Source organism: Caretta caretta, chromosome 7 (genome assembly GCF_965140235.1).
Source record: "Caretta caretta isolate rCarCar2 chromosome 7, rCarCar1.hap1, whole genome shotgun sequence".
Classification (NCBI taxonomy): domain Eukaryota; kingdom Metazoa; phylum Chordata; order Testudines; family Cheloniidae; genus Caretta; species Caretta caretta.
This window is the reverse complement of record NC_134212.1, coordinates 88,541,423-88,564,681: the sequence shown is the minus strand read 5'-3', so window position 1 is coordinate 88,564,681 and position 23,259 is coordinate 88,541,423. Positions and strand designations below refer to the sequence as shown.

The 23,259-nt window shown below is 40.1% G+C and overlaps 1 protein-coding gene across 7 annotated transcripts in view; it reads right to left on the bottom strand.

Annotated features, from left to right (window-relative positions):
• The window catches only part of PCDH15 (protocadherin related 15), a 1,356,473-nt gene that overhangs the window by 686,510 nt on the left and 646,704 nt on the right, over positions 1-23,259 (bottom strand). The gene's annotated exons all lie outside the window — the stretch shown is intronic.

The window sequence follows — 23,259 nt, the reverse complement described above, 5'->3', positions numbered from 1 at the left end:
CATGTCATATTGCCTAGTCCTGGTAAATCCCAAAGAACCTGAGGCAAATGTAGAGGCAGTAATCTTAATGGTGGCAACAGACCTGCTATTTTCAGCTACTTTAGCTATATACTATACAAATAAAATTGTTTTAAAAAAGTGAAAATTATATGATGCTTTTCACTTATTTGCACAGCACTCATATCTCTTTTGCAATATTACTGGAGGACGGGAAGTTATTTACAAAGAAGCATGCACTTTTTAAAAAAAATCAATATTATCTACTATTACAGGAGAAAGTGTGAATATAATTATAAACTCATTACAATAAAATGTGTATATCATAAAACACCACCATGCATTCTGTATATTGCGCAGCAAACCTATTTAAGAAATATTTGATTACTTTTTTAAAGTTATATGAACTATAACTGTTCAAATATCAAGGAGAGAGAAATTAAAACTAATAATGCATTGAAAATACCACTAAAATTGCCTACAGTTGTTCTTGGTACATAAAAATATTATAAGACAGGGTGACATGGTGTATAAAGAATTTATCAGCATACATTTTGGATGGCCATAGACTCTGGTAATCTGTTCATATTTATATAGTTTTCTAATATTCTATTTAACTTGCTAGTGATCTTGACCTACAGAGAAATGAATGACTTTTAAAGGATACAAAATTTTACATAAAAAAGAGAAACAGCACTACTATAATGTTTTTCTACAAAGGCAACTACCACTTTGAAAATGCCTCAAAAATTGGCCATCAAGCACGAATATAATCCTAAATTCCCTTAGCACAGGGGTGACATAAGGCAATAGGAGATTTCATATATTAAATTTCTACCATCTTTTGTTCAGATGAAACTTTTCATTACTTCATGCTTGTAGCTAATCCCTATTTTGTTCCTACCTTTACTGTCTTAAAAACATTTATAAAAACTTGTGCAATTATGCATCATTCATGAGCTGAAAAGCAGGTATGGTCAATTGATTAATTTCGCCATCATTAGGCAGTCAGAGAAATACATGGCAGTAACAGTACAATGTGTAATTGATAAAGCCAATGACTTTTCCAAAACATAATATAATAATCAAAACTATATCAAGCTTTACTTTAAAAATACACACTCAGCTGCTTCTAATGGGAAAGAGACTGTGGCTTTAAAAAGTAATGATTTGAGCCCTGTTTTGTTTTTTTTTTTATCAGATTGCATTACAACACTGTAGTTGACCTAAGTTTAAAGGCAACAAATAAATCACATATCCATTACTGTATGTACATTGCAGACAAAGAGTAATCAATAGAAAAACTTACTGGGGGCAAAAATAAATGACAGGCTATCATAAAGGTCTTAATGATTACAGCTCTGGTAACAAGCAAATCATAGTGTAATTAAAATAAATATATTTTGCACTTATACATCACTGAGGACGTCAACATATTTAATAAATATTAAGTTAGCTTCAGGACATTCCAGTTAAAACATATATGCAATCATTCCTGAGATGAAACACAGCAATGGTTTAACAGTATTTTGGAATAGAAACTGACATCACAGAGGAAATTTAAGAAATTTAAGAATACCAAATTTGAATTTGACCAGCAGCAATACCTCTCTTTTTGTGAAACAGCCCCGTGATCTTTGACTACATGCAGTCAGGAACTTTGCTTTACAGAATTCTCATATGCAGAGATGAGGATAGTGATAAAAAAGAAGGGATGCTGAACAATATAATATCATCAATCCCAGAACTCAAATATTAAATTCGGAATATCAAAGGCAGAAAGAAAAACTTGCAATAGTTCACTAACAGTCTAGAGACAGGGGAGTCACATCATTGTCATGGCGCAGTGAGTAAGCAGACTCTGGGAGCTCCCACTCACCCCTTTCTTAGTTTTCAGGAACTTTTTCAGCAGAGCCCTCCAGTAAGGCCCTATACCTTTCATTAGGCCTGGAGGAGTCCAGGAGAGCAGGGGAAAGGTGAGAATAGAGCAGAAGATGCAGAGCAGAGAAGATTAGAGCAGGCAGCCTTTCCTCCACACCACCTATTGGAGGAAGACTGTCAGCATTGCTGGAGGTGAGTGAGAGGCCCATCTGCCTCCCTCCTTCCCTGAATTCCCTGAAAAAGTGGTAGCAGGAGATAAGTTCTCTTTATTTTCTGGGAAGACAAAAAAGATAAATGAACAGGTGGCCCAAACTTCCTGCCCCCAGAGGACTGCAAGGAGTTGCTGTATCGTCTTCCCTCTCCCTCCCCACCCCAAAACTCAGTGGTACTGTGGCAGCAAGAGGTACACCTTTCTCTCAGAAATATGAAAAGTGGGGTGACTGGAATTACCATCTACCCCTTTGGATGGTCACAGAGCCGTGCCAGAATACAGTGGACAGGGCAGAGGGGTAACAGCAAGTGGCCTCACAGTTAATATGTCCATTCCAGAAACGTGGGCAGTGTTTGGCAACTCTGGAAGAAAAACACACATAGGGAAAGAGGAGAGAAAGAAAATAAAATAATATGCAAACCAAGGGGCTGGAGTCAGAAGACACAGGTTTAACTGTGGTGCTGGAAACCCATTTTATCAAGTCTGAAGAAAAAATAAAAGGACAAAATGAACACAATGAATAGTCAAATAAACAAACTAGTAGTAGCCACTACAGACATGGACTTTACAATTGCCAGTACTAAGAAGGACATGCAGGGTCAAAATGCTGGCTGAAAAAGGGGAAGATTTGGAAAACAGGGGTCATAGGAAAAATATTAGGATTCTAGGGCTGCCAGAGGGGACCAACAGAAAATACCCGATAAAATACTTTGAAGCATGGATTTCAAAAGCTTTGAATCGGCCGATCAAATCAGATAAAATTAACTTTGAAAGGGTGCAGTGGAATGGGGGATGCCAGCGCATAACAGAAATTTGACTAGACCACATCCTGTCATAATTTGGCAGGGAGCAGGTCTTGATTCTTGACCCAACCAGGAAGCTGAAAGAGCTAGGAGTGGAGGGCAACTGAGTCTCTTTCTATCAAAACTATTATACAGATGCATGGAGGAAAAGGGATGAATTTACAGGCCTTCACAAACAGCTCCATAGGAAAGAGCTTTAGTTTGCATATTTTACCTCAGCATCCTGAAAGAATATCAGGTGGGTCAAACTCACACTTTTTATACACCAAGAAAAGCGTAAAGATTCCTGAACTGAATCCTGGAACCAAGCACAGGAGACCAAGTTGAGATGGGGACTAATAATATTCAAGTTGCATACAATTTAATCAAGGGCTCTGTAAGTATCAGAAAGGGAAATCAGAATGACCTTTGAATGTAACAAAGTACAATTGTTATACTTGATAAGGAAAATAGAGCTTAAGTGGCAAAATCATCAGAACAATTTGTATATTAAGTTTATTAGGAATATTGTTAAGTAATAGTTTTAAACAAATAATGGGACAGGAGTTAATGCTAGGAAACTTTGCAGATATTAAGTATATCAGAAAATACATTATGAAGTAAAATGAAAAATAGAATGTTTGAAATATATGGTTTAAGGTTATATGTTACAGTTGGTAATGATATTGAATGTAAATGCAGGGAAGTTGATAAAATAAATGCTATATAGTAACAGATGTTTGAGGGCTGTGGGTCGAAGAAGAGGGGGAAGGTACTGTGTGATCGTGACAATATTGAATGTATGGAGAAATGGGTTAAAAATATCAGGAACAATCTGGAAGGTACTTCATATTTTTCTCCAAAACTGCTCAAACATATGCTAGGATAGCTCTAACTTTTGATATCAAAATTCTTGTACATTGAAATTCTTAATGCTAGAACGATATGCCTGTCTTCATAAAAATAAAGATTAATTCCTTTATTAGCAGGGAGGTGAAAGTCAACTGGAAACCCCACAGACCCATGTTCGAGACCCTCAAAGCCCAAACAACAGCCAGTGTCCTCTGGAATGGTTGTTGAAGCATGAAGAGCAGAGGTGAAAGTGAGCCGGTACGAGCCGGTGCGCCATACTGGGGTGGATCGGCTTCCCCAGGCGCAATTTAAAGGGCCTGCGGCTGCCAGCAGCAGCTGGAGCCCCCAGCCATTTAAATTGCTGCCAGAGCCCCGTTGCCAGAGCCCTGGAGTAGTGGTGGTGGGGCTGGGGCGGCGATTTAAAGGGCCAAGGGCTGTAGCGGTGGCCGAGCCCTGGGCCCTTTGAATTGTCCCCAGAGCCCCGCCGCCGCTTCCCCAGGGCTCCGGCAGGCTCCAGGGACGATTTAAAGGGCCTGGGGTGGTAGTGGCGGCAGGAGCCCCGTCCCTGGAGTCCTGCTGCCGGAGCCCTGGGGAAGCGGCAGCACGGCTCCGGGGACGATTTAAAGGGCCCAGGGCTCTGGACGCCGCTACCGCCCAGGGCCCTTTAAACTGCTGCCAGAGCCCCCGGCTGCCGCTGTTACCATGGGGAGGGGAAAGGAGGCACTTGACGGTACAGGGTGGGCTGGGGCTGGCTCTGACCTCCGCCAGCCCCACCCCTTCCGTCCGAGGCCCCACCCCTTCCGGGGGCCCATACCGGTAAGTCCCTAGACTTACTTTCACCCCGATGAAGGGACATATGAATCTTTAGCGCATCTGGCACATATATATCTTGCGATGCCGGCTACAACAGTGCCATGCGAATGCCTGTTCTCACTTTCAGGTGACATTGTAAACAAAAAGCGGGCAAATGTAAACAGACTTGTTTCCCTGAGTGATTGGCAGAACAAAATGTAGAACTGAGTGGACTTATAGGCTCTGAAGTTTTACATTGTTTTATTTTTGAATGCAGTTATTTTTTGTACATAATTCTACATTTGTAAGTTCAATTTTCATGATAAAGATATTGCTGTACAGTACTTGTATTAGGTGAGTTGAAAAATACTATTTTTTTACAGTGCAAATATGTGTAATCAAAATAAATATAAAGTGACCATTGTACACTTTGTATTCTGTGTTGTAATTGAAATCAATATATTTTAAAATATAGAAAACATCCAAAAATATTTAAATAAATTCCATATTATTAACAGTGCGATTAATCAGAATTCAGTTTTTTAATCGCTTGACAGCCCTATTCTAATATGAAAGGTACCTACATTGGTCTTGATTCAGGAAAGTGCTTTACCCTATGCCAAACTAGAAAGCATGTAAGTAGTTCTGCTGGAGCCAATGTTAAAGTTAGATACACGGTTAAGTACCTGTTGAGCTTCTATTTGTGGAGAGAAATCCCATTTTTTCCACCTCCTTAAGTGCATCATCATTTTAAGTGCCCAGATTTAGCTGGATGCACCACATGCAATTACTTCCTGCTATTTTCATCTGATGTCTGACGTAAGTGAATCAATTTCTGTCTTATGTGACCTATTTGTAAAAGCCATTCCTCTTGTAATAGCTTTACCATTGTAGCTATACACCATGAGCATCAGGACCCCACAGTCTTGAACCTGAGTCTGCGGAGTTCCTAGTTAAGTGTCACCTCCCTGTTCCCTCCCAGCAGCTCATTACTAACCGACCAAGTGACGAAACCATGAAACCTGAAGCTACCTCAGGGCAGCCTCCCCTGGACCCCTAATTGGTCAGGGCTTCCTTTTTAAACACAAGAGAGGCCACACTTGGGCTGTACCTGGCTGCTACATTGGACCCTGCCTTCTTGCCTGATGCCTGAGTTCTGGTTCCCTGCCTTGCTCTTGGTTCCTGCTTTCCTGACCTGCTCCTGATTCCAGCCTTCCTACCTTGTTACTGAATCTTAACCCTGATCTCCAACTCTGATTCCAACCTTTGGCTCAACTCCTGACTCTGATTCCAGCTCTGATCCTTGGCACAAATCCCAACTCTTGATCCAACCACTAGACCTGACCACCTATATCCCGGCCCCAACTGTTTGTGAAGACCAGTACCCACAGATGTGGCCCAGGAAAGGAACAAGGATGAAGCCAATCTGTTAACCTGAGCTCTGAGAAGAACCAGGTTTGCCCAAGTGGGCTGCCTGCCTCCAGATGAACAACCAAGCTCTGTGGGCTCAAATTTCACAATTGACTACTGAGAACCAATTGTTCCGGAAGCAGGAGAGACAACTGCACCTCGAGAACACAACACCTCAGGCATGACCCACATTATCTGTGCCTATTAGAGTGGGTGATGAATGGAAAATGGAGTTTAGGACTCGTTATGGCCACTTCATGTATTTAGTAATGACATTTGGCCTAATGAATGTCCTGGTCACTTTCCAACATTTCCTCAATGATGTGTTATATGATATTACACAAATAATTTTAGTCTATCTTGATGATATACTCAGAGCAGCATAATTTCCACATAAAGATGGTCCTAGAGATACTATGTCACAACATGGCCTTTATGCTAGGTTAGAAAAATGTGCTTTTGATCTAATGACTATAGAGGTCCTGGGTTTTAGCTGTCTCCTAAAGGAATTAAAATGGATCCACTCAAGGTCCAGGCTATTTGTGACTGGGCTGCACCTTGAAATGTCCATGACCTGCAATGTTTTCTAGGCTTTTCAACTTTTAATGTTAGTTCATGTCAAATTCCTCAAAGCAGATCACACCTGTCATGGACCTACTATGCAAGAATGTTTAGTTCCATTGGCGCCCTAAAGCCCAAATAGCTTTGGGGCAATTAAAGCTAGCCTTAACCACTGCTTCTACCATAGGTGCTGGAACTGCCACACCTCCTGCCTCAAAGTGGTTTCCATTAACTACAGAGACTACAATTTGGTTCAATGGCTCTCAGCACTCACACTATAAAAATTGTTCCAGTGCCACTGGCTATTACCCAACTCATCCATATGCGATACAAGCTTTTGTTGTAGAAGCATGTGCCTCTGGTGTGGCGATTAAAGTGGTTTTCTTGCAAAGCAATGGGGAGGCCAACCAAATTTTACATCCCTGTGCCTATTACTCCCAGAAACTCACCCCCGCATAATAGAACTATGAACCCCCACCAAAACAGCCTTCAAGGAATGGCATCATTACCTCAAGGAAACCCAGCATCCAGGCCAGGTTTTTATTGATCATAGAAATTTAGAATACCTGTGCAAGGTTAGAGCATTGAATCAGTGACTTCAGTGGGCCTGTAAGGGATTTCATAAGTGCCCCTTCTTGTTGGGCGTGTCTGAAGTCTTTAACAGTCCCGGCCATGGTATCAGACTGTACTCCTAGGGCTTCCTCCCTGTAGGCAATGGTTTCACGCTTTCTGGGCCCTTCTGGTCCCAGCTCTCCAGCTGGGCCCTTTAACAGTTCAGATTCCCTTCTGGGGGTTTATTGCCATCCAGTTGCAAGCCACTCCCCCCGTGGCCTATGGTGGTAACCCAGGCCCACCCACTACTACTAGTCCCAGCCCAGGGACCCTAAGAATAGCAGCCATGCAACGCTATGTCCCTTTAACTAAAATGTTTTAAGTTCCCTGGACCACATACCTGTAGACCCAGCCTTCACCAAATGCTTCACCTTTACCTCAAGGCTCTTCTGAGTTCAGTCCCCGCAGCCAGCTAGGTGCTCTTTCTTGCTCCTCCAGTCCTGGCCAGCACTGAACTGTTCATGGTGCTACAGTTCTCTTTACCCAGCCAGGAGCACCACTTGCACTCCTCTGGCTCCAGCAAGGAATTGTCTCTGGCTCTGCAGTCCCTTTATGTGTCCTTCCTGGGCCCTGGTTGGCTGCTCACTGCAGTCTCTCTGATTGGTTAGCCCTTTGCAGTCTCCCCCTGATTGGATGCTTCCTCATCAGTCTCTCTGGGCTGCTCGGAGGACTTAGCTCCAAATTCTCCTTTTCTGGGATGGGTATAGCAGTGTCCTAAGGCCTCCAACAGGGGCTTCCAGGTCTAGTCCACCCTATCACAGGGCCTTGTTCTTTTCACAGTTCAACTTCATTATCTCCTACAATCCCAGAATTAGAAATGGCAAAGATGCCATTTAATATTCTCTGGAAAGGAGAATATTACACTGATCAAAAGAGCCAAGCCAAGAACCATCTCATATACTTAAACCCCATAATTTCCTGAAAGCTGCCATGTAATAGAATTTATTTTCTTTAATCTGTTCTGTCTCTGCTTCAGAATACCTTCCGATGAGTTAGCCCCACTAAACAAAGAGCAACAACACTCAGTAGAGAGGTATGTTCGTGAAGGGAAGCATCTATGTTACCCTGTCCCCAAAGCATGGGGACACAACAAGAATGCTATGGCTTCCTGTTAGCAGAATATCTGGGGCACTTCAAAACCCAATGTTTGGTATCCTGTTTCTTCTAAGGTCCCCAAATGTCTTCTACAACACAGTCATTTGTTGCTTCCCATAAAATGTGCACTTGTGCCAAGACATCACACAGTAAACCCTTTGGCCTCCCTCAACCCCTGAAAGCTTCCCATGGCCTAGATGGGGTTATCACAGATTTTGTTGTAGAACTGCCAGAATCCAATGGGTTTATAACAATCCTGACAGTTGTGGGCCTTCTTTCAAATTCTTTGGGGCAGGAACTCCATTGTATATCTACACAAGGATTAGCACATTTTAGGCAGTACCACAATACAAATAAAATGTAATTTTGTTTACTATCCCAGTTTTACAGATGGACTAAATGATACCACAGAGAGACTGTTGCAGAGTTTGAAAGACAACAGGTTTTTGGATTCTTAGCCATGGTCAAGCTCACTGATATCCTTTATAGCAGGTTTCTAACCATCAGAGGAGTGAAGTTTTGGAATAGCCTTCCGAGGGAAGTAGTGGGGGCAAAAGATCTATCTTGCTTTAAGATTAAACTCGATAAGTTTATGGAGGAGATGGTATGATGGGATAACATGGTTTTGGTAATTAAATATTCATGGTAAATAGGCCCAATGGCCTGTGATGGGTTTTTAGATGGGGTAAGATCCAAGTTACCCGGGAAAGAATTTTCTGTAGTATCTGGCTGATGAATCTTGCCCATATGCTCAGGGTTTAGCTGATCGCCATATTTGGGGTCGGGAAGGAATTTTCCTCCAGGGCAGATTGGAAGGCCCTGGAGGTTTTTCGCCTTCCTCTGTAGCATGGGGCACGGGTCACTTGCTGGAGGATTCTCTGCTCCTTGAGGTCTTCAAACTACAATTTGAGGACTTCAATAGCACAGATATAGGTGTGAGGTCTTTTTTAGGAGTGGTGGGTGAAATTCTGTGGCCTGCATTGTGCAGGAGGTCAGACTAGATGATCATAATGGTCTCTTCTGGCCTTAATATCTATGAATCTATAATATCTATAGCAGGGGTTCTCAAACTGTACCTTCGGGTATGCAAAACATCTGTGAGGGGATACATGGAAGAAATTGTGTAATGGTGGATGTATTAATTATTTTATGTATTGTATTTTCATAATAGGCTATTCAGACAAAGCTTTAAAACTGTGGGCATTTGTTAAATTAATTTACTGCATTTTATATATTTCAGGATGTACCAATGAGAACAGATAAACAGATGCGGACGTACAGAGCCCTCACCTCCAATCACTGTATAGCAGGGGTTCAGTTACTGTCCAGACTAACTGAGCTCAGAACTTTTTTTTTTTTTTGGTTGTATATGTCACACTATAACTATCTGTATGTAACAGTGAAGTATGGCCAGATGGCTAAAACAGGTAGCATTAAAAGAACAAAAAATGTGTCCGTGATGAGAAGGCTAGGGGTACATGGGCAACTAGTTGATCTGGAAAGGGGTATGCAACAAGAAGAGTTTGTGAACCTCCACTTTATAGTGTACTGACAAGTGGACTTAAGACTCTCTCTTCCCCCACAAATCACATTTACTCGGGCACTGTACAGGGAGGATCTGAAACATAGTGACTTGGAACAGAGTGGGAAAGCAGCTTCTCTGTAGGTATCAGTCCAGCCAGCAGTCACAGTGGCATTTAAGAGTCCTACAAAAAACCTGTACTTGAGACATAGGTTTGTGGATCTGCATAGTGGCTGATCCCATTTTCCTGCCCAGCTTGTCACGACATCTAAAGGGAGAAAACCTAGAGAATGTAATAGGAATGAAATTTGCATTTTTCCATAGTGGTTCCATGCTGCTGTTGAGATGAACACTGCCAAAAAGAGCTACTCCTCTGCATCCCACCCATGGCCTGTTCTTATAAGGCTGACTCACCAGTGCCCATAGCTATAGTGATTCTATTGCATTTAGAAGATCCTTAATCATGGGGGAGCCAGATGCAACAAGTGGTGAGTTCTGTTGTCTACCATCCCACCTGACAGCACAAAGGCAGAAATATTGAAATAAGAGAGTCGAACTTTTCATCCGTGGTTAAGATAAAATACCTACCCATTACCGAGCACAATGCGGGGTTTATTTTGGATACACTTCATCTTTCATCCCTGGTATATCAGAAATTTCTAAGATACCTTTCCAAACCTCAACTGATGGAGTAAAACAGAGATTATATAAAAGATTAAAAATCTAGGTTTTACATACTGTGAAATCTGTATCATCTGTGGACAAGCTAGTCATGCACATAGACTTTGCAAAGAAATGCAAATAAATATGATGCAGTAAAATATTCCAACTCTGGTACTGACTGATGAGTCACTGATGCTCGGGGATATGATATTATTTGACAAGGGAAAAAAGTGATTTTACAAAAAAAGTTCATGTTTATATCACAAGTTTTGCAAAATTTGTCATATAATTTGAGTTATGATGTTTGAAAATTAGTAACTGAAAAAATCAATAAGGGCAAATTCCACATAACTCTCATTAAGAATCACTTTCACTGAAATAAAGACTGAATTTTGCCCCAAGAAAGGAATGTTTCACTTGTCATTAGACTCATGTAAAACCACACAGTTTGTAAAATATTATAATTATATATAATATTTAATACAAGATGTGAGTGAGAAACTCTAAGTAGCCATCTCCCAAAAAAGAAGCCTACCTTATTATTAAGAAAACAAACTATATTTCTTGGTGAACTACTGTCTGAGTGAAATCTTGACCTCATTGTCAAAGAGAGTTCTACTACTGATTTCGATAGGGCCAAGATTTCATCCCTAGAGTCTGTGTCCACGTTTTACTCATTATCAGAGAACAAAGAAAGAAAAGGAGGACTTGTGGCACCTTAGAGACTAACCAATTTATTTGAGCATTAGCTTTCGTGAGCTACAGCTCACTTCATCGGATGCATACCGTGGAAACTGCAGAAGACATTATATACACACAGAGACCATGAAACAATATCTCCTCCCACCCCACTGTCCTGCTGGTAATAGCTTATCTAAAGTGATCATCAAGTTGGGCCATTTCCAGCACAAATCCAGGTTTTCTCACCCTCCGCCCCCCAACACACAAACTCACTCTCCTGCCGGTAATAGCCCATCCAAAATGACCACTCTCTTCACAATGTGTATGATAACCAAGGTGTGCCATTTCCTGCACAAATCCAGGTTCTCTCACTCCCTCACCCCCCTCCAAAAACCACACACAAAAACTCACTCTCCTGCTGGTAATAGCTTATCCAAAGTGACCAAGCTATTACCAGCAGGACAGTGGGGTGGGAGGAGGTATTGTTTCATGGTCTCTGTGTGTATATAATGTCTGCTGCAGTTTCCACGGTATGCATCCGATGAAGTGAGCTGTAGCTCACGAAAGCTTATGCTCAAATAAATTGGTTAGTCTCTAAGGTGCCACAAATACTCCTTTTCTTTTTGCGAATACAGACTAACACGGTTGTTACTCTAAAAGAGAACAGAGACTAACTGATTAGGCCCGCAGTGGAAAATATCACCTCTTGCACTAGAACAGCAAGAAAAAAGGTCATGCTCATACTTTCATGATAATGATGATTAAATATCTAAAATGGCCTAAATTAAATAAGAATAGAACCAAATTTCTTTGGACATTCCCCAACACTCAGTGCACTTTTAACAAGCAAAACAGAACAAATCGGTTGATGGCATTTTAAATGGCAGAGTTCACATGTCTGAAGTAAACAATATTTGAACGTTTTTTTGTACCAAACACCAAAACTATCTTTTTCAGTTAATTATTTCATTTAGATAATCATTAATAGGGATTTTGGAAATACTGGTGTAACAGGGTGGTCTTCCCCTTTAACTGACTGGGAGCTTGGGGGCAGCATAGGGAGCTGGGTGGCTAGTACTAGCCCCACAAATCTGAGCCACCACAGAATCATAGAATATCAGGGTTGGAAGGGACCTCAGGAGGTCATCTAGTCCAACCTCCTGCTCAAAGCAGGACCATTCCCCAATTTTTGCCCCAGATCCCTAAATAGCCCCCTCAAGGATTGAACTCACAAGCCTGGGTTTAGCAGGCCAATGCTCAAACCACTGACCTATCCCTCCCCCGTAAAAGACTAGTCAAGTGAGGCAGTGGGAGTGGAGAAAGAACAAAGAAATCTGTAACTGACTGTGATCAATTAATTATAAATTCCACTGCAATAGGACCAGCCACCTGTGTGTACTGCCCAGCTCTGCTGCTGGTCGTACCAGGGCCAGATTGGCACTGAGCCACCTGGCTGCCAAGCAGCAGATGAGCAGGAAGAGTCCCTAGAGCCCACCAACAAGCAGAGTGGGGAGTCCAAGAATCCATGGCTTGGTGCTGCAGGCAGAGTCCATTCCAAGTGTGGCTAGTGCCCAGTGAGCCAGCCGCATCCCTGGAACAGCAACGACAAGTCAGTCTCTCCCTAGTGCCTGCAAGCAGAGCTAGGGATGATGCCCGGGAAGGAGGGAGGGAAGGAGCGAGACCGAGAGAAGAGAGGGGGAATGGGCTGCGGAGGAAGAAGCCAGACACAACCAGCTGTGATGATGATGCCATCACACTGGACTCCCAGCCCCTACTCAATCTCCCACTATGCTTATGAAGGCCTTACCGTCAACTGGATGGCATTTCACTATGTTTGTCTATCTTTAACATGAGAACTTTTGAACACTACATCGGATCAATTTCAAAATTTCAGGCAATGTTGTCCGCATCAATTGCCAGAACTCTACTGATTTTGGGGAAAATTGGAAAACTGAAACAGGAAAAATGGGGTAGGGGGTTACACAGAGCCCCTGCCAGAAGTTTAGCACAGTCACAGCTTGAAGCACCTCTGAAGCACATCATCACAGCACATCCTCTCAACAGAGTTTAATGTATGATGATACACTGACAGACTTATCCCCCAGAGAAATAAGAATGGTGGGGAGGGGAAGAAGAAAATAGGAGTCTGTACAAAGTCCCTGCTACATGATGGGGTGAATGGAGAACCCTGGTACGGGGGGGAAAGGACGGAATGGGAGCATGGGGGAAGAGGAAGATGGGAGTACACACAAAGACCCTGGCATGGGGCAAAGATGGAGGACTCCCTTAAATGGGGAAGGGAGAATGAGAATGAACACAGATCCACTGCTCCAAGGAGAATAAGAGAGGGGGGAAGGAAGGGGCACAGAGAACCTCTAATGGGAGGAGACTGGGGGAATCCTCCTATGGGGAGGGAGAGGGGAATGGAGCCACACATAGAGCCCCTGGTATAGAGGGAAGACTGGGTAACCCTGGAATTTGCATCAGAGGAAGGGGGACATACAGAACCCCTGATAGGGTTAACAGGACGATCCTACGATGAGAAAAGCGGGGAAGGGAAAAATGTAGGCACAGAGCTCCTATCATATATAAATATAAATATAAATTAAAATGTTTACTTTTTAATTGCTTTGGTATCATAATATAGCATATACAGAATGGAAATACAGTATTTAGTCATAAAAAGAGTTCAATGTATGTTTCTGAAATGTAAAAAGCTGTTAAGTACAATCTAACTACATCAATTAAAGAAAGGAGATATATGTTAACATATACAGCAGATTAACATTTTATTGTGATAATACATAAGCTTTTTTGTAAAAATGAAATTTTCTTTTCAGGTAAAAGTAAAAAATGTTAGCTATTTTAGGAATTTAGAAAGTAGGGCATTTTGACAAGGTACCTAATAAAGGTGCCTCTTTATTCTTCCCATTGGAACTATAAAAAACAACAGCCTATTCAATAGCCACAACCCCTCAAGCACTCTCATTAAAACTCACAATTGTGAGTTTGAAAATCCAAGTACAGCAAGAAGTGATGGTGTTAATTCAGTTAGTGGCAGTTTTCTTTCCAAGTCAGCATTGAACCAGTGTTCTAAAGTACTGTTAGGGGAACTCTGGTCCTGGGACATATTTTTTCAGATGAGGTGTAAAGTAAGGTTCTGACCACTTGTAGTTATTGAAGTCCCCAGTGCACTTGTAAATCCTACACTGAAAGAGTCAGCAGAAGTAATACCAAGTATCAGGGGGTAGCCATGTTAGTCTGTACCCACAAAAACAGCAACGAGTCCGGTGGCACCTTAAAGACTAATCGATTTATTTGAGCATAGGTTTTCATGGGTAAAAACCCCACTTTTTCAGATGCAACAATAGAAGTGAGAATGACTGACAAAGAGAACTGGTACCATTTACTATTTAATGTTATTTTTAGCACTGAAACAAGTGTGGATAATGTGCTTTCACTAAATTCTCAACTTTAGATTGGCTTGCAGTGAGAAACCAAAATATCCTGTAGTATTATTCATGATTATTAAAACTGTACTAAAAATACCACAAACAAATCCCAAACACTATCATCAATATACAATTCTAGGAATGTCATACAGTCTCATTCTGAAGCCTAAAAATGTCTCTAGAGTCATCAGGAAGTGATGGAACAGCTACCAGTATAGTTAAGAGCTTTTTTTGTTCACAATATCACCAGGTTGAATCATCTATAGGATTTGCAGTCTGTTTACGATCCAGTTTCTAAGTTCTCAGTCATTTTGATTTTATGAATTATGCCTGTAAGGTGTACAGCTACACAAAAGTGCAAGCTACACAGTAACACATGTATCTTTGCGATGCCAAGAACCCTAAAATATTTTGATATCAGAGGTAACAACCAATCACTACCTTTGCACTACAGCTAATTTGCATGCAACTCTTTAGCAGTTGTATGAGGGAGACTGCACAGATGGTAGATTACTTGGCCCCACTGCCACACATATGCCCAACTGCCACCTGCACAAATCAACACAAAATTTCCCAGCACAACCCCCCTAGACACAAATCAACACACACCTACATAAATGCAAACACACAACTCCTCACCACAACTCCCACCCCCATTTGCCACCCACACAACTCCCCCTGAACAACATAAACCATGCACGATACCACTCCCAGCACATCTAATAACTCCAAACACACATAGCTTCTCATCGCAGCACACATCCCGCATTTGCCACCCACACAATTTAACACAAATCTCCCAGCACAACCTCTCATACAGATAAATCAACACAGCCAGCATACACAATTACCCCAAACACACCCCCACTTATCACCACACAAATTCATACAAGTCTTTTACCATTAAGGAACCCACAAAATACAGATGTGCATGTGGTAAATATTATGTCGCATTACTCCAAAAAGTTATAGTCACATGTCTAAATAAATTAGTAGCCCGTAGCAAGCTTAGTATTACAGTTAGTGAAAATAACCAATCTTATTTATTATGCTAAGAATAAATAACACCTAATGTGGAACTGGAAGCATTAAAATAGTTTTATACATAGAAACTGCTCATCTAACCCTGTCTATGTAAATCTTTCTTGAGCATCTTAATTATTTACAAATATACATTTATATTGTGTTGTGACCTGTCTGTGTCTGATGTCACCTCTCAACACCAGCTCTTGCTGCTGGGTTACTGGGATGGCCTTGGGAGGCTCTCACTTTTTCTGAGGACTGTCTCCCCTCCAGAACCCAACATGAACTACCTATGTGGGGATCTTCCGTGACTAGGGACACCAAGTTGAGCTCTTTTTCCCCCTCTCAGAGCTCTACTAACCCTTCTTAAGTTAGTCCTCCTCTCCAAGCAAGCCTGGCCAGACCTTCTGTCTGACCTTCAGACTCCCTTTTCCTTGTGACTGCCCTGTCATAGTTTTCAGATTTCTCTCTCTCGACATCCACTCTTCAATTTTCACCTTGACCCAAAAAACCCAGAGGCTTCATCTGCTTTAATGATATCACAACCTCCAACAGTTTCTTCACAACCACCCACACAACAACCAACCAGTATATACAATAACCCCAAACATCAATCAGAAGCCTAGAATGTCTGTTGAGTCAGTGGAAAGTGAGAGGAATGGCTACAAATATCGTTGAGAGCTTTTTTTGTTTAGAATATCATTATGTTCAATCATCACTGTGATTTGTGGTCTGTTACTTTTTTTTTTTTTTTTTTTTAAGTTCTGAGGCATTTTTGGCTTTTTTTTTTTTTTTTTAAACACATAACCTTATCAATTACACCTGTGCAGCAGCACGGGCGTTCAGCTACTAGTTTCATCCACAAAGAACTCTGGTGTCATTTTGGAGACTCATTAGTTTCCATGATGAGATAATACCAATGTATTTACTTATTTTAAATCTAGAAAGATTTGCATTGTAATGGAATATTGAACAAAACTGACCACTTCTTTGAATAAATACTTCTAAATCAAATTTTAAACTCCAATAAATGGAAAATCTCATACTTTGGCAATTGGATCTATAGATACTGGCTTTTAGGCATATTCATGATTTTCCTTAATTCTCTTTTCCCTGAAATGTTATTGGTTTTAGTCTTTGCTTCCTAAAGGTGTTATAGAGTGACTAATCTAAAAGTAAACTGAACAACAGATTATTAGAAACAAAATGAACAAAAGCCTCCCAACAGCTATTTTGTTTATTACTTTTTTTAAGGGTAGATTTCTTCCCCTTTACACATGGTGAATAGCATTCTTGTTGAACTTCTATTCCACATTTCTGTGTGCTTCAAAATCTGGCCCATTTTTATTTTATTTTCCTAGTTATCATAAAAAACATTTACATATTAGTTGACCTAGAAACCATGACTCAGGGCTTGTCTACTGCTGCAGCGCTTCAGTGAAGATGCTACCTATGGTAATGGGAAGCATAGGTAATCCATTTCCCCAAGAGGCAGTAGCTAGGTCAATGCAGAATTCTCCCATCAACCTAGGTTGGCTTAACTGCATCTCTCAGAGGTGTGGATTTTTCACACTCCTGAGCGACATAGTTATACCTACCTAAATGCCTAGTGTAGGCCAAGCCTAAACAGGGATACTACTATGCAGCCTTAGAAGAGAGGACTCTGTTACTTCTAACCATAAGACTTAAAAAGATACAACAGAGCAACACTAAAATTTTCCACACTGAAGCTAGTGACACTGCCGTATGGATACACAGAGAGAATACTATTGTACATACATGAACTACTCTGTTGGATATTAAATTCAAAAGACAACAGGTGTGATTTGTTCAACAAAACTGCAATATCACTATAGGAAAAGTTCATTTGATTACATGCTCATGTTAATTCCCTCCTCATAGGGAGCCACCCTCTTGCCTCTGAGCAGCAGTTGTCAGACTTTCAGCAGGAGGTATGGATTTACATAGACCCCTTGGGTGGAGAGGTCCAGCACTAGATTTTAGAATATGTGGTGCCTCCACCTAGGTAAATAGCCTTGATACCCCACATGCTGGCTTTAGAGGTCTCTCATCTCCAGTAGATTTTACAAGAACCTCAGAATATCACCCTAACAGCAGCAGTGCTTACAATTTAAACTCAACAAACAAAACACACTGTAAAAGAGCAAACTTAACAGTAAAAAACACATATGAATGTGGCTTATTTTAAGGATCCCTCCTGATTCCAGATTAGCTCAACTCACAAAGAAACCCGGGGGTGGGACGACACACACAACAAAATTTCTCATCCAAACACTACATGTTTTCTAAACAGCCTGAAGGCAAGCACCTGTTTATGTGTTTCCTCTCCCACTGTGTATGTACAGTGTATCATTCCACCAGCAATGACGATAAACTTGCTCGGAGTATTCAATTTTGAATTTTCTTGAATTAATTTGCTATCATTAATTGAGCAATTTAGATTAACTTTCAGAAAAATTAATTCTTTTTGAAGTGACCTTTTAAAATGATTTTAGAGCCTATATTTATCTACATTTTGCTGAGTGAGCCTATATTTTCTGCTGAACGGAGTATTGTTTAAAATAGCAAACTAATGGAAGGGGATCCAATGCATTGGGCAGTAAATGAGAGAGCCTTGGGGTGTTTTTTATGGAACAGTGTACATTTATGATAGAATCTACTGATCGACAGATTATAATAATGTTTTTTATGGTTATGTTTTTCCTCAGAAAAATTCCACTTTGTTCCTTTATAAGCTGCATCCATATATTCCTTGTCTTGGGATAAGGATACAGAGGACTGAGTTACAGTTATTGAGAAACAACTCCTGAAAAAAATGGGCTAGCACAGATCATTCATTTATTTCAGATTCATTTTTTGCTAAAGAGCTCTTAATACAGATTTTTTTAAAAGAAACTTAAATAAAATTCATAACACCAGTGAACTTTATCGCTAATGTTTTAACATGTTTCAAACCAATCCTGGAAAAATCTGCATGACAACTAACATTTTTTGTGGGCAACTGTGCAAGGGACATTTATTTTCACCTCACAAGCTCAGCCTTCATCTCTGCAGTGCTTGTGAGCAGATCAGCAGCTTCTCAGGAAGAGAGTAGGGAAGGAGTAAGCCATTGCCTCTCCTCCAAACCCTGCATGTCCTTTGATCACTGGTTGCAAGTATAATAAATCATTTGACTCGTGACCTGCTGGATTATTTAGCAATGGTCACTATAGAGATTTTCATGGCAAGGTTTTCTTCCATTATATGTAGCAATAATTGTATAATGAGATATGGCTCAATCACGATATCCAATTCATTGCAGTTTCTTGGGAGTGTATTGAAATTCACTACTTGAATAAGTCACTTAACTTCCTCATATAAAGTCCATCTATGAAAATGATCTTCTAATATGTTCAAATGTCATGTCTTGTTTCATTTGTTCAGCCAAGAGAACATGTTCATCCAGTAACTGCATTTTGAATAAATTAGGGCTGTTTATTGGCCATTGTAAAATCTAAAAATATATTCCCCCAAATATAACATATTTCTCTTCATGTACATAACTTTGGACATTTCCTCCCCGCTATTCTACTTATATTCATGACAATACTAGGAGTCTGATCCAAAGAGCAAGGAAGTGATTTGTCAGTCAGTTATTGCATCGACTTCAAGGGGCCCTGACTATATGTAATGAATGGGATACTTGTAAAGCCACTATCTACTAAATCACATATTTTAGCACCACTGTCTGTGGTTCATTGCCCTCTTTTGGCTTGAGGATGTGGATTGACTTAATTACAGTAGTATAGTATATATGGGATTATTTCTAACTCCTTCACTGAAGGATTCTGCTGCAGATTCAATGCAGCAATGTGGCAACAACCATAAATGCTGATGTCCCACTAAAAGCAATGTAGTCCCCTACATATGGCACAAAATTCTCTCTAGACAACACACAAAGGGTATAACCTTTTCAAACTTCACAAGTTAACTAGACAGTGGTTTTGGCAATTCTGAAGGTAGACTCCTCCATTTGAGTCTGTATTGAAAAGTGTGTGAGCTTAGTGCTATCAGACATTGTGCTGTTAAAGGTACTGTCTTTTGGTTGAGAAGATAAAAATCAATGTTCCCACCATCTGTACTGAGTCAGGATCCCATGGCACTTTACACAAAAGTAGGGATGTTACCACTGTTGTCACCAAATGACAACAAAGGCAATTCCAACACATGACAATCTATGTTCTCCAACAGTTTCAACTAGATACCACATTCTTCACTTCCAGTCCTAAACTATTGTGCACTGTTAAATAATTACTATATTCCATCTCAGACAAGTCTGCATTTCTGTAAATGAAATTAATCTGTTAAGCTCTTTAGAGTTCTTCATTAGCTTATGGATGAAATGTGGTATATTCTATACTACATTTCTATTAGACCACATTTCCACTGAAGTTAGATTTTCCTCATCTGCATGGTAAATTAGATAGTAACAAAAAAGCTAATGCTCTTTACCATCCAGAATTATAAAATGTAAAATCTTTGCCCTCTAAAAGTACTGGTACTGTTGCTATTTGTAGCAGGTTTTGAATTTGGAGGAGAAAAGACATGACTGATGATTTTGAATTAAAGATCTGTCAGTGACAAATATGCCTTACATGTACTACTACTAATTCAAATGTCAGTGGTACACTGTGCTGTTCCTTCTTCAATACAATTTACTGGAGATTCAGTTTCCTCCTGTATTATTTTTAAAAAAATAATTGTTATTGGGCTTGTGAGTAAAAGTATTGAAAAAGGGTATTGTTTTGGTTTTAAGTATTATAGGTAAGGGAAATGGCTTGAGGAAAAGCCAAATTCCACTACCTCCACGAAAGGAGAGAATCAGGTTAACAGCCAAATCAGATTGTGTACATTTAACATATGTCAGAGGTAGGAGAGCTAGCTTCATTCTAAAAACAAACAAACAAACCAATACAACACCCCTCTCCCAGAAAAATCCCCACCAACCCAAAGCCACACAATAACATTTTAAGGGGCCCATGTTGTTGTGATGTAATTTCTTCTGGCTATCCTACTTTGCTTTTCCGGTGTGTGCCTTTTGGCTCGTGGAGTGGAAAAGTGGGTGCCTGGTGGCAGATGCGGGTGGATGCTGATAGCTTACTCCAAATCCCTCCAGACTTCACTCTGGAATGTTCCAGGGCCCCCATATACCTCATATTTGCCCATTTTTAAACTGTTTAGGTTATCCATGATAAACCAAATAGGACTCACCTATCCTTCACAAAATTATTTTGTCTATCTATAAACCTTTTCAGTTATCTCTGAAACACTAAAACAGGAATCATTACTAGGAACCTGTCCAAGAGAAGACCTACTCTTGGAAGGTGTAATCTCTTCAAAGAGAAGATTCAGCATGGCATCCTTCCTTCCTTTCACAATCTTCTCTCATCCCATTCTTGCCTCCTTCCTCACTTTCAAAAACAACCAGGTTCCTCATCTGTTTTCCTCTTAACTCTTCCACCTGGCCAAGCAATGCCTTCTCCTTCTTCCTCATGACCTACCTTGTCCTTACACTTTCACCACCTTCTTCAACCCTTAGCTTCTCACCCTTTGTAGTTCCTTTCCTTCACAGTATGAATATGCTATGATTTCTCTATCCTTATATCCCTCCAACATTTACCCTGATTCTTACTCCAACTGCTATCCCATCTCCCTTCACCTCTAAACTCAGTGAAAGTGTCACACACAACTGTTTTATTAAGGTTCTCTCCTCCAACTCTGTCTTTGTACCCTCCAATTTGGTCTCTATGCCACTGAAACTTTTGTCTCCATGGTCTTTAATGACACTTTTATGGTCAAATTTCAGAGCCTCTACCCGGATAACATCTTTGAGTATCATCTATCTAGATCTACATGTCTAGGCAGTGTCCATGTGTTCCCCCTTCTTCCTTCCTCCATCACTTCCTTCAGAGATCTGGCCTTTCCTCTCTGTTCCACTACTAAAGGCCTAGTCTAGGCCCTTATTATTTCTCATCGTAACAATTGCAGCCTTTTCCTCTCTGGCCTTTCTGATATCCAATTGGATTCCCAGGTCCAATCAAAAGCTACTACTAAAATAATCCTTCTGACCATATGCATGGACCACTCTCCTTAAACTAGTCTGGAAAAACAATACCCTGTCTTTCAAACCTCTCTTTAAGATTCACTTCTACAATGACGACTACCAGAAAAAGCCAACTGATAATGGATCGTCAGAGGGCCTTTAGGAGTGTCCAATATTGTATTTTTAACTCTAGTTGTGTATAAACCTGCCTATGCAAATGCATATTTTTATTGCTATTTCCATTATCCTCCCTCCCATGTTTCTTCAGATTGTACAACCCACTGATTATATCTTATATTAAATATATTCCAAGATCTTTTAGGCAGGGAATGTCTTTTACTGTGTGTTTGTACAATACCTCAATCATGATTGAAGACTTTAGGCTACCATAATAAAATAATCCTCATCAAAAATACATTAAAAGTATCTAAGTCAGCTAAGCCAAGAAAAGCACAAGAGCAATTCATATTCTTCACGGCCTCTGAGAGCAACTAGATAACAACATGTATTGATGGTGAAAATCATAGTGATGTTACACAAGGAAGGAATGAGGGGGGGGAAATAATTTGCTTACATACCATGGATAACATACAAAACTAAAAAGAAAACATTCAGAGCGGAAATTACTGTTAGAATAGGAAATGTTGAAATAAAAAAAAGTCGTTTTGGAAAGCATCCTATTTCAACATACAATGAAAGACAAACAAAACACATGCACTGGAGAGATGTCCATAATAAAACAAATAGTGCTCTAATTCATAAAGATGTACAACTTTTTACCAACATACAGTTTTCTAAATTTAAAAAAGGAAACCTAACTACAAAAATCACAACTAACATGAATATTACATAAGCATCCTATACCAAAACTAATAATTTCATTAAAGAAAAACATACTGCATCTTCATATGTGCCTCTTAATAGTTCTTCATTTTACTTTCACTTGACCAATCCCACACAAACAGACCCTTCTCTCTTCTTTATATTTATTATGTTTAAAATGTTGGTTTAAGAAACAAATGGTATATACATTTGCAATTTGATTACAAATACTGAGTCAAATGCATCCCTCGCATATCTCCATTAAATTAAATGAAGCTACACCAGGGATGAATATGGTCTATTGTCACATCATTTTACAATTCCTGCACTACTCTTTCTCTTGAGTTCCTCATTTTGGATCTTTTCCCTGCACTGAAGTTTTGGCTGGTTGAGGTGTATGTAAATATAGCTGCTGAGTAAATTTCTTCTTCTCTTTAAAAGTTACCATTTGGGTGCTATAAATGGTATATTTCCAAATAAAATGTGCTGAGGAGCATACTTGCAAGCATAGAATAATTAAAATGTGTTCAGATCTCAATGCTAGAAATAAGTGTATATTTAAATTATGTTTTTAATTTTACTTATGTGTTTCTTGACTTTGGTTATAATCCACAGGCTCTTGAATACATTCTCTTTAATGGATTCCGAGTGGTTGCAATTGTGACAGCTAAGCATACAGGGCCATATAGAGTTATCCTTTCATTTGTAACTTCTTGTCTTAAAGCAGCATATGTTAATAGCTCATTCCATTAAATACCAAATCATCTGGGTAAACATTTTTTCCATATACTATAGTATCT